Source organism: Nelumbo lutea, chromosome 7 (assembly GCF_056320005.1).
Source record: "Nelumbo lutea isolate HS-2025 chromosome 7, American lotus-T2T, whole genome shotgun sequence".
Lineage (NCBI taxonomy): Eukaryota > Viridiplantae > Streptophyta > Magnoliopsida > Proteales > Nelumbonaceae > Nelumbo > Nelumbo lutea.
In genome coordinates, this window is record NC_142690.1 from 57,587,310 (window position 1) to 57,596,998 (window position 9,689).

Below are 9,689 nucleotides of genomic sequence, written 5' to 3' on the forward strand. Positions count from 1 at the left end.
CATCCACCACCAACCTACTACTAATTTGAAATACCTCACCAGCCTGTAGCCCTTTGTGCAATGAGGAATCGACATCTTTGGTCCTTTCCTATCAGCAACAGGGCAGAGGAGGTCCTTGGTTGTAGCAATAGATTATTTTATGAAGTGGGTGGAAGTCGAACCCTTAGTAACAATCACAACCTGTAACATACAGAATTTCTTTTGGAAAAGCATAGTATGCCGCTTCGGACTACCCCGGGTGCTAATGTCTTACAATGGGAAGCAGTTTGAAGATGTTAAGTTTCAAAACTGGTGTGCCGAGATGGAGATCCAACAAAACTTTACTTCGGTGGCACACCCCCAAGGGAATGGACAAGCAGAAGTGACTAATAGAGCGATACTTCGGGGATTGAAAACTCGCTTAGCTCGAGCAAAGGGATTGTGGGTGGACAAATTGCCAATGTCCTTTGGGCCTACCGAACTACTATCAAGATCATGACGGTGAGACCCCCTTCAACCTCACGTATGGCATAGAGGCGGTGATCCCAGCAGAGGTCGAGGTACCCATATTGCGATTTGAGGCTTATGATGAGGAAACAAACAATGACGAGCTTCGTACCAACCTGGACCTAGTTGAGGATGTGCGAGACCTGGCTTACATTTGGATTGCGGCCTACCAGTAGAGAGTAGCTTGGTACTATAACGCTTGGGTCAGAACACGACAGCTCCGTGTCGGCGACCTGGTTCTCCGGAAAGTAATGGTACTTGAGCCCGGTGTAGGTAAGCTCGGACCGAACTGGGAAGGTCCGTACCGTCTAAGGCGGGTGTTCGGGGAAGGCACATATGAGTTTGAGACTTTGGAAGGGAAGTAGGTACCTCAAGCATGGAACATCGATAACCTAAGAAGGTACTACTTATGAGCCCATGACTCCAAGGCAAAATTTCTCTAAGTCTATGAGACCACCAAACTGGTCAAAAAAGACGACTGACTGGAGAGAGTACTGTGAGTCACTTCCAGAAGCCTAAGGGCTACGATGTTGAGCTGATAAAAAGACCTCAACACTACAATAAGTCCTAGTCGCCTCTTCGGCATAAGCAGACAAATCCTAGTCGCCTCTTCGGCTTGGGCAAGTAAGTAGCCCATGCATAGACAGGTCGGGTATATACCTTACGGTGTCTATCGGTGTACAACAACACAAGGTTATTCCTACTTGGAGTCCAGCTTGTTAGCTTGTCACTTCGGGATAACCGACACAAAGAATTTTTGAATCATTATACTCCATTAACAAAAAGTTCCGAGTACATGGCAACTATTACTATAACTAGGCTCGAAGGCCCGGGACATACGCTATATGGGGGGGTCCAAGAAAAGAGGCATGTTCATACATCGGATTTTCCAGAATCTCCTCCAGCAGGTAGGTTAGTCTTCATGTGGTCCTCTTTAATGTCATGTCGACCTGCCTCCCCTGATGGTCTCGCTTCGAGAAGTTCGTTGTCGCTTTTGCCCTTGGAGGAGTTAGGTTTCTCGTCGGCCTCCTTCGCCATCTCTAGAGTAACAGTAGACATGGAGATGGATCCGAGATCGAGCTCGGGGAATTTTTCCCGCACCAACCACTTGTAGAGCTTGAAGCTTGATTGGTACGAACCAGAACCATACTTGACCTGGAGGTCATGAAACTCGGGAGACTCTTTGAACTCCTTGATGGGACGATATCTCTCCTGAATCCTTGCCTCCTGAATTGCGGTGTCGAAGATTTTGGTGTGCTCTTTGATCATTGCCTCAAGGTTTTCATTCTCCCAGAGAAGAGCTTCCTTCTCTCCCTCGAGCTTCTTCTTCTCCTCTGTTAGCACTAGAATCAGCTCCTCCTGTCTCCGAGCTCCCTTTTTGTCCCAAAGAATTTCACCCCGAGCTAAGTATAGCTCGTGGTAAAGCTTTCGAGCATTCTATTCGGCCTCCCGAGCTCGCTTCAATCAGATCTAAGATTGATAGAATAGCGAATGGATATCAGAGTTCACCTAAAAAAAGAAGAAAGCAAGTGTAAGTATCATTGACAAAAGGATAAGAAAGTAAACAAAGGGGCAAGTTACTTACCACCATACAATATCTACCTGCTCTCCCTCCGAGCTGATTCGTTGGCATGTCAGCCCACTCCATGACCTCCATAGGAAACACCGCATCTTTGCTCTTAAGAAGCTCGAGCCTCAGAGTCATTATGCTCTCCTTTGCCGAGTGGGGTTGAGGCTCAGACATTGAAGCACCTTCAGGTTTGCGAGGTGGGGTCTCCTCATCCTGATCCTCTTCTAGGTCAACAACTGGAGGTTGGGTGCGAACCTCCTCCCCTGGGAGCTCGACAGAAGATGGCTCTGGCACTGCGACCTCGGGTTCGGCAGGAACCAAAGAGGTGACCTCTCGATGGGACCTTTTCGAGGCCTTTCTCTTCTTCCCCTTTTGAACACTCTTTAAGAGGTTAGCGTCATCGACACCTGTCATAGCTTCTGCAAAAGAGAAGAAAAAGAGTTAGTTGCGAGCTGAATTAAGTGCAAAAATAAAAAAGGAGAAGTAATGTGTGGGCCGAGGTAGAGGCCTACCAGGAGGACTTAGTCCAGCTCGTACAAGCTTCTCCTCGGCCAGGAAATCTTCCATCTCAAGGATGAGGTCCCTCCAAGAATGGATGATCGCCCTGGTCTTTGCATCTAGCCTCACCCCGGGGTCCTTAATGGCCACTCGCTAGTGAGCCGGGAATGGCCATCCTTCAACGTTCCAAACAAAGAAGTACCTTCTCTTCCAGGCGGATACCTTGTTTGGGTTACCGAACAGGACCTTGAACCCGGGGCGAGATGAGATATAGTAGCTTTGTCGGGTGTCCTCGTGCAGGCAAAAAAATTTTTTCTTAATGGAACAAATTGAGTTAAAGATGTATAGAGTGAGAGGTCGGTTATACTCGTGGAAGAGTGAGGTCGTACCAACAATAGTACGGATGGAGTTCGGGTGTAGCTGATCAAAAGTGACGTTAAAAAAATTAATAATTTCTATGATGAAGGGGTAGAGTGGGAAGCGTAGCCCAGCTACGAGCTACTCCTCAAAAACCACGAGCTCGTAATGGTCGTGGACCCAAGGGTACTGACCCAAAGGAATGCTAAAGACAAGAGTGTCGGGGAGACGATAACGAGCTATCAAGGACAACAACCTGTCCGAGGCCATTGTGGAAGGGCCGAAGTTGTCTGGATCCCGACCTCGAGTAGAAGACGAGACCCCCTCTCCAGAGGTCGGCCGCTCTACCTGAGGTTTGGGTCCCTCAAGCCGAAATGGCCTGACGTCAAGTAAAGGCATTTCTCCTAGAAGGTTCAAAGAGGAGCTCTCTAGCGAAGAGCTGGCCTCATCGGTGGGAGTTAAGGACCATATCTCGGCATCGCCAGGCTCGCTAGAATCACTAAGTAACCTATCTATGCTAGCACTAAACATATTGGACAGGAAAAGGAAAAGGGAACAACCGGTGAAAGAAGATGAACTCACCAAAAAAGGCGATAACAACCTCAAACATAAGGGGAGAGAATAGCGAGCTAAAGGACTCTGACGCAATCTCAAGAAAGCTCAATTACACGATCTATGGCGAGGATAATGGGCCCTTCATCCCCTATTTATAATCCACCACATCCGGGAATCGACGGTTGAGATCTATGCGATCCAACGACTCCCATGAAAACCGACTACATGCTACCCGAGGACGAAATCGGTTGAGCATACCCTTTGGCATCTACAGAATTTATAAACAGTGTGACATCCACGCGTGACCGAGATGCGATCTAGGTCATTTCATGGTTGAGCCAGATGATTGAATAGGTCCGACCAACGGTCTGCCCTCCAAGTTGCCTAGACTTCGTGCCAAATCCACCTGGACTCGTCATAAACTCCCCACATTGTGTCAGGACCCCTGGCACGAGGAGTGGGGGGAAATTGATGAATGGTGATTTGGCACGACCTAGTAAGAAGGGGTCACGTGGATGCAATCTGCTCGAGGGGTGACAGCTCAGCCAAAGGAACCCAGTCCATAACAATCGGAGCTTGGGTATTCAGTCACCTCGGCCCAAAAACCACCTCGGCATAGGGACACCTCAACACCCAATCCAGTTCGGAACTAAGGAACCGAAGTACCCGTTTGAGCCAAAGATCTGAAAAACCACATAATTTACTCCAAAAGCCTCCCCAACGGACCCCAAATTTATCAGGATCACGACGAGACTCATCCTAGCTCCGCCTGAATCGGAGGAAACGATAAACCTTATCAACTAACATATTGCTCTCCTTCAAAAATGGAACAGATCTTATCCGCACAGCCCGGAGATCCCAGAGCTCTTTCGTAAGGTCCACGACTACTACACTATATAAGGGCATCAAACCCCAAGGCAAAGGTACACGTGATTATTTACTTACTAGAACTTAATCATTCAAGCATTTAGCTTGCATCCACAGTATAGAACTGACTTAAGCATCGGAGCGACCCTGTCGAGTTAGTCACCTCAGATTCTCTGATCTATTATTTTGCATTTTGGTCCAGCTCGCCGCACAACTGGAGTTCAGATCATCTTCCAGCTAGGAGTATATAGATCACGCACCATCACCTTTGTGGTACTAATCTAGGCTAATTCCGCCACTGCTATGGAACATTCAAAAAAAAAAAAAGTAAAAGAAAAAAAAGAAACTCAGTTTGCAAGGGAAGAAGAATGTTGCCACTGGCCTTTATATAACTGTTTCTAAACGTTGCATGTCACCAGAGGTCTGATCACTGCTTAGGGTTGAGATGAGAGAGGGGAAGGGGGAGTTCAAATGAGAGAGAATGGGAGTTTTTTCATGTTAAAATCTATACTACTTTAAAAAGCATTAATGACCTCAAGAATATTTTTGGAATTTTCTAAGGAGAAAATTTACCCCTCTATATTTAAATTTATTGATAAAAAATGAGGGCAAATAGGGTAATCGGTTCTTGATATTAAATGATTTTAAAAGATGTAATTTTAAGATATTCCATTCCTTCAATTCTCTCTCATTAAATCCAACGTTTATGTTATTAACTTGCATTCATATTCTTTGAATCATACACTTAAGTCATTTTTGTCTCTTCTCATCATTAAGTTCTATTAATAAATCCATACTTAATAAATTAATAATTCCAATAACATAAAATCTTATAATTTAATAAGTCTACCTAGCAAAAATAGTGTTTTCATCTAGGTGATGGTAAGAAATTAAATCATTTTGAGTCAAATGGGTCAATCCATGTTGCCATGATTAAATATAAAATGAAAAAATAGATAACATAAAAAAAATAGAAACTAAAAAAATTGGGAACATTTTTAACATACATATTAAACAATAATAAGTATGATAAATAAGAAATATTTTTATTAAAGATGGAATTGGAATATAAAATTTAAGAAAAGATAAAACCCATGAAGCCATAATTGAATAACAAATATTTAAGAAAAGATAGAACACCAAAACACCAAAAATGAAAATGTACAGATTTTTGTCAAAAACAATTGAGAACATTTCCGATTTTATATATTCATTTTATGAAATAAAAATAATTTTTAAAATAAAGTTATTTTTACTTACGATAAAAATGCAATACAAAATGTAGTAATAATAATAATAATAATGTTTAATCATAGTGTTACTTTTAATAATAATAATAATAATAATAACAATAATAATAATAATATTATTATTATTACTATTATTATTATTTGTTACAAGCATTTAAGTTTATTTTTAATCATATTGTTACTTTTGTTAATTTTCAATTTCTTTCTTAACTATGGTATATCTAAAATTCAAGTAATTAATATGAAAAAAAAATTCTTACGTGCAACGCATATGCTTAATTACTAATGCTAAAAAATGTGGAATAAAAAAGGTGCTTTACTTTGATTTTGAAACCGATCCAACCATTATACTCACCATTAAATGAATAGCTATATTAGTTTGCCTAAAATAATGTCTTTAGGCGATGTGTTAAAATTGTATTGGAGGGTGCACTTCACGTGGACCAATGGGTCCACTGGATTCAAGCTCTAAATAGGAGTGCAAGTTGATCGGGTTGAGGCGGGTTTGGGCCAAGCCCGGGCTACCTAAGGACTAAATTCGGGCCCAACTCAAAAAATAAAAAAGCCTAATTTTTTAGGCTCAAACCCAATTTAAGGATTAAAAATTCAAACCCAGTCCGAGTGAAATTTCGAATTAAGCCTATTCGAACTCGAATCGGGCCCGCCCAATTTGCACCCGTAGCTCTAACCTTAAGGCGCGCGGTTGTTTGAGATGTCATCCAGCCAGTTTGTTTTTTGTTTTTTTTTTTGAAAGCACTCAGATCTCCTTGATCGTACTCAGATGAAGGAAGCCACGTACATTAAAGGTATTCCACTTACATTAGAGATATGCCACGTACATTAAAGAATAACCATGCAAGCTCTGCATGCATTGCAACAACTCAGCTATAGGATAAGCGCTCTATCAATTCTATCCTGAGTTTGTTTTTTGTTTCTGTACCTTATCTTCTCCAGCCTTTCCTTGAATATCAGCATCCAAACTCTTGTATCAAGCTTTTAGAGTTTTAGATTGAACAACAAACTTTGATACCTGATTGCTATATTTCGTGGTTTGAGTCATGCATAGAGTTGTATGTCTACCTTCTTACATCTAGCTGTGGTACCGTAAATTAAGCCAATCCTTTTGAGCCACACACCTCCCCCTAGCCCATGAGGTTTAGCTTTAGTAAAACCCATGAATCAAATTTTATAACTTAATTATTTATAAAATGTAAAAAAATCATAAAATAAGTACCTCGTAACTTCCTTATTACTGCCTAATAAAGAAAACCCTGATGATGAAAACCCATTATATAAGTAGTATAGTAATTAACTATTAACCAATTTGAGTCAATATGTGCAGATTCATGAAATTAACTTCCAAGTTGGGGGATATACACAAAGTCACAGATCAAAAAAAAAAAAAAAAGAAAAAAAAACATTAAGTCATTTCACTTCAGCCGTTACAGCTCTTAATAAGAGGTGGTTCCATTGTAGAGAGTTTGGTATAAATAAGGCCTACCTACAACCCACAGAAGGTATAGTTGGTTCCAATTGTAGAGAGTTTCGTCTGCTACTAGTGAATTGAAGCTTGGAGGTTGAGCTATGGAGAGAAAGTTTCTTTGTGGTGTCTTACTATTGTTAACCCTGCTGCTTGCATCTCGTACGTCTCTCCCTTTCTCTCTCTCTCTCTCTCTCTCTCTCTCTCTCTAACTGATAGGATTCATGGCCAAGTTTCTGAATACTTCTCAGAACTATTAGATAGAGGCTGCATTCTTCTGAACCCCTTTTCGCTTCTGAATTTATAAGCAACTCATCTCGTTAATTTGTAGGTTTGTTTCATTTTGTTTATCGCTTTTATGGTTTTTGGTCTTGGATTGAACACTAGTTTGGATCAGATCCGAACAAGTTAATTTCATGGTTGTAATTATAATATTGTAAGCATGACATAGCGAGCTAGCCACTTTAGGAACATTGACATTAACTCTGTGTTCGGTTTTACAGAGAGAAAGAAAGTTGAGGAAAGGTTGTTAAGATTTTTGTAATTAATATTGAACTTTCCTCAACTTTCTGCTTCTCTGATTCTCTCTTTATGATCTGACGAAACACAACCTAAATGACCAATATTATATAGCATAAAGCAAAGCAGGAAGCAATCTATTCAAAGGGAGGATCCCAAATATATAAACCCAGCTGGTGGATTAAACCCAGTTTGATGGATTTGATGTATATATGATTGTGATTGAGTACTGTTGTTGTTTGTTGTTGGTTGCAGAGGAGATGGTGGATGCGAAAATGTGCAAGACTCCAAGCCGGCAATTCAGAGGGTTGTGTCTCATCGGTCGCAATTGCGATAATGTGTGCAGGGGGGAAGGCTTCCCGGACGGTGACTGCGACGGGTTCCGTCGCCGCTGCATATGCTCCCGGCCTTGTCGTCCATGATTTCAACAAATATATAGTGCAGCAGCAAAGCTACCTGGCTTCATCAGATGGTGAAGGCGTGAAGCTGAATAAATGTGGTCTATTGAGTCAATAGTGGTCTCAAGTACTAAATAAGGTCGCGAATATCTCTGTTTGTACTTGTAGTAGTGGTCCCTATATGCTTTAATTTGTAGCGTTGCTCTGTTTAGCTTCTGATGAGAAGTTACCTTTCAGTAGATATTAGAAAGCTGGTTGATTGTGTGTGCCACGTGTTGGTTTAGCCATATCTCTACCTACACATTAATTACGTAGCTGGGTTTTTAAAGATAGTTCATGTGTAGTGCTTTGATCATCCTTCGTTCCAAGTAGCTACTTTCTATTTACAAAAATTCTAATTAATAATTAAATAATTGGTATTTTTACCAAAACAAAGTTACATCCGATTTAATAATTAGATATATAAGATAGGATGCGGGTCTGATCCATTTAATTAAATTATCTGTATCTATACTATTTTTGAACGTGATTTAGAATTTTTTTTGGCTAAAATATTTATATTTTTTAATTTGGTCTAACTTGAATAACCATTTTTTTCATTTATTTTTTTTTATTAAATCTTATATTTAATAAAAGTTTAATTCTCATTGACATTTATTGAATTTATAGTTGAGTATAATAAAGGTCTCTTTTCATTTGTGAGGGTATAAAATATAATTTAAACTGTTTCTCCACATTGAATTCTCTCATTAAGTCATGTTTTGGTTATTAAATATTATATTAAAAAAATAAGTGTAAAAAAGAATATTTTTTTTATTAATGATAGAATTAAATAAAATACAAATTCAAAAAGTGAGTGTGTGAAACTTTTGTTTGATTAAAATATGTCAATTAGGGCATTAACTCTGACTTTTTATAAAACATTTTATTAATTATTATATTAAAAAATAAGTGTAACAAAGAATAATTATTTTTATTGATGATAAAAATAAAATATAAATTAAAAATCAAACAAAAAAATAGAATTGTTTAGTGACAATCCAACAATTCAACCTGTAATATGTCATAATTAAATAATAATAAAAAATTAAAAAGTTGTAATAAACATTTGGATACATCTCTAATATCAATATATAAGAATAATTTTTTTAAAACATAAAAATGAGTTTATTTAAATTCACCCTACGTTATTTTTATGACGTTGATCACTTCACTTATTTGACGCGTGGTTTTATCTTCTTGTCCATAATAATGAATTATGTGCAAATTACCTTTCTTCATTAATATAAATGTTATAGTAAGAATTTACTATCCACTGATCCCTGTCTAAGTGTTACTTAATAAACCATGTGCATTAATAAAAAAAATAAGATAAATAGTAAAAATTAAGAAAGCCATCTTTGAGACTCACCCTCATAAGGCGCCTGTACCCGATGGTATTTCTTTAATTTTGTTATGAGAATTGGGATTCATTAACGTTGTTTTTGGTTTGAAGGAAAAAGTAGGGAAATATAGGAAGACCTTTAGAAATCTTGTATACATGTACAACTATCTGATTCCTAAGAAGTGAAGAAGTTGCCGATTTCAAACCACTTTGTTCAGCCAACATGGTGTACAATTGTCACTAAAACCATCAGTAACCAATGTGTGGCATACAATTGGTATGGATATTCTACGGCATTGTCTGCAAACTCATCCTTGATATGTTA

The 9,689-nt window shown here is 39.1% G+C and overlaps 1 long non-coding RNA gene across 1 annotated transcript; it reads left to right on the plus strand.

Annotated features, from left to right (window-relative positions):
* The first annotated feature begins 7,102 nt into the window (after positions 1-7,102).
* LOC148846530 (uncharacterized) lies at positions 7,103-8,251 on the plus strand. Its single transcript, XR_016101681.1, has 2 exons — positions 7,103-7,225; positions 7,838-8,251. It is a non-coding gene; the product is annotated as an uncharacterized LOC148846530 (long non-coding RNA).
* The last annotated feature ends 1,438 nt before the right edge of the window (positions 8,252-9,689 follow it).